At 33.7% G+C, this 2,571-nt stretch overlaps 1 long non-coding RNA gene across 1 annotated transcript; it reads right to left on the bottom strand.

Annotated features, from left to right (window-relative positions):
* Positions 1–1,180: 1,180 nt before the first annotated feature.
* LOC112155607 lies at positions 1,181–2,269 on the bottom strand. Its single transcript, XR_002920817.2, has 2 exons — positions 1,625–2,269; positions 1,181–1,253 (listed from the first exon to the last, which is right to left on the bottom strand). It is a non-coding gene; the product is annotated as an uncharacterized LOC112155607 (long non-coding RNA).
* Between the last annotated feature and the right edge of the window lie 302 nt (positions 2,270–2,571).

Raw genomic sequence — 2,571 nt, 5'->3', positions numbered from 1 at the left:
ATTCTTAGCAGTTCTGTTCTGTTTCAGTTTAATAAATGAACCTCAAAACGCATGCGTTTTGACAGTAAGTTAGCAGGTGGTAACAGTCAAGACAAAGAAAAGTTTTATTCAAAACGAAGACAAATCATATTCAAAATAGACATGTTAAACATAAAATGAAATGTGTTCTTTTTTCTTTACTTTTTTATGTTGCAAAGTTGTGGAGTTCATGCATATACCGGTAAATACCTTGTTGACGGATAACTTATCTCATAGAATGTAAAAAGTGACATAATTAGGAGCTTTTAGGATGAAACATCTACTGTCGCACAGCAAAGCCTTTGACTTGTGTTATTAAATCTGCTTGTTTAAACACATTTTCTGATCAGACTGCTCCCATGAAATACGCATTCAAGTCTGGTTATTCATGTATCTAAAAACGTAGCTTTCACAAATGTTTCTTCAACTGTTCTTGGTGATGCAGCTGTAAAACATTTCTCCAAATTATTTCCTTGACTTGTCATACCCCATCTTCAGCCTGCTCTCATTGAAACGCTAATGAGTTGGAGCTGAGTATGAAATTACTGCTGTTCGTGTTCTATTTTTTTTAAGAGGATTAAATACTCTAATACTGTTATGTGAGTTCCTCTATGTTGAAGAAATTACAGGGCCTCATACAAAGAAATGCAGATAACCTAATTCTTTTCCAACACAAAAAAGACGAGAACAAAAAGCTAGAATTGCACCTAATTATTGCAACCTGAAAACAAAACAGAAAAAATTACCAAAACAAAAGACCTTGATTTAGCTTAAATAAGGTTATTTTAAAAGAATAATTATTAATGTCAAACATTCTTTTGACTGATTTGTTTCATGTTAATTTTTCATTTCTAGTAAAAACGTAAAATCTTTACGAGTTTTAAAATTGTAGAGAAAACATTTATGCCGCATGCATAATATCTAAATTGATTTTAACGTCTGCAACAGGCAAACAACAGAAATTATGCAGAAAAAGGCAGGTCTTTTGGTATGCCGTATGCAGAATGAACATGAGGGATGGGACGAGAACCATGAATTGTTCATGAGGCTCTCCGCAGAAAGCTGTTTTTGTGGAGGGAGATTCTGGACGTGATGGCACGCAGCCTCCTGCCACAGGGAAGTGCTGTGAAAAGTCTTGGGTGGGAAATTTCAGGCTACGAAATTTTTCTTGCCTCCCACTTGTCTCACGGTCCAGGTAACAAACAGGTCACAGCATCTTTTCCCCGTCATCTTCTCTGGAACAGAATACCAAATAATTAATTTCTTACTGTTTTCATATCAAAATCTAAACTACAAAATGCAATTTTATATTGCAAGTTGAATTTTAGAAATAAATATCAATTGAAACATGTATTTTGAAATTGCCTGATCAAAATGGAGTTTGAATTGTCAATTGAGAATTGCATTTTACTTTGAATTATGAGTTAAAAAAAAAAAAAAAGCTTCCTTTTATTTTTTAGAGTGGAATAAATTTGCAAAGTTAATGAGTTTGTGAGAGCTGAGTGGCAAAGTGATCTTCTAACTTCGGTTGACAACTTTTTTTTTTTTTTTTTTCATGTAACTTCACCTTCTAAAGGTTAGAAAATGCTGTTTGTGTCTTACATACTGAATGACATGCAGAAGCCAGAGAAGGTCTTTGGAGGATTGGCCTTAGCTTTTATTTAGATGAGGAATTCAAGGTCTGAAAGTCAGAAAGCAAACAAACAAAAATCATCAATCGATTTCAGCCAGTGTCTAAAATTGATATTGTTGTACAAACTATATGTGAAACCACACACTTAAAGAAAACAACACTTCACCACATCAGTATTCAACTGTCAACCCTCTCATGTCTCACCTGCTATCAAAGCGTGCTAAGCCAGGTGATGATTTTGCCATCGGCTGTGAGAACACAGTAGAACTTTATTTTTCTTCAGATCTAAAAATCCTTGAAAATCCATTACAACAGCCTAAGGATTGGGCAAATGCAGCCCAAAATAGGGCATAAATGAAACATTTGATGTTGCTGTACTGAGCCAGCATTGTGTGCTCGTGTGTGTTGTTCGTGCTGGTTAGACCCTTGTGCTTCCACGGGAGGTAAATTATTTCAGGAAGATTTATGCAGGAAGCGTGTTAGTTGAGGCTTAAAAAAACACAAGCCACAACAAAAACTTAGATCCCTTTTTTTCAAACAATCCTTTTAATAATGTATTCATACAATAAATGAATGTAAAACATACTAATACCTTAGGCATCAAAGATTTTGTCTTATTTTACAGATGCTGTTGACTTATTGGAAGTTGTTAAACCTTATTAAATATCCACATGTTGATTATTGTTTGTTGCATCATTTATTGATGCATTCCTGCCTTGAATAAACATGGGAATTTTTCTACAGGAAGGAAATCATCTTTGTAATCTTTATTTAGAAATTATATGTGTGCATCATGGGTCAATATTTGAAAAAAAAAATGGCTATACAGCTCAAAAGAAATGGACAAACGCTTTTGTTTTTTAGCCCATTTAATTGAAATGGATTAAATTATATTCATTTGGTTTAAAAAAGATATTTTA

The sequence above is a fragment of the Oryzias melastigma genome, linkage group LG21 (assembly GCF_002922805.2).
Source record: "Oryzias melastigma strain HK-1 linkage group LG21, ASM292280v2, whole genome shotgun sequence".
Classification (NCBI taxonomy): domain Eukaryota; kingdom Metazoa; phylum Chordata; class Actinopteri; order Beloniformes; family Adrianichthyidae; genus Oryzias; species Oryzias melastigma.
The sequence above is the reverse complement of the archived record's forward strand: the minus strand, read 5'-3'. Positions and strand labels throughout refer to the sequence as shown.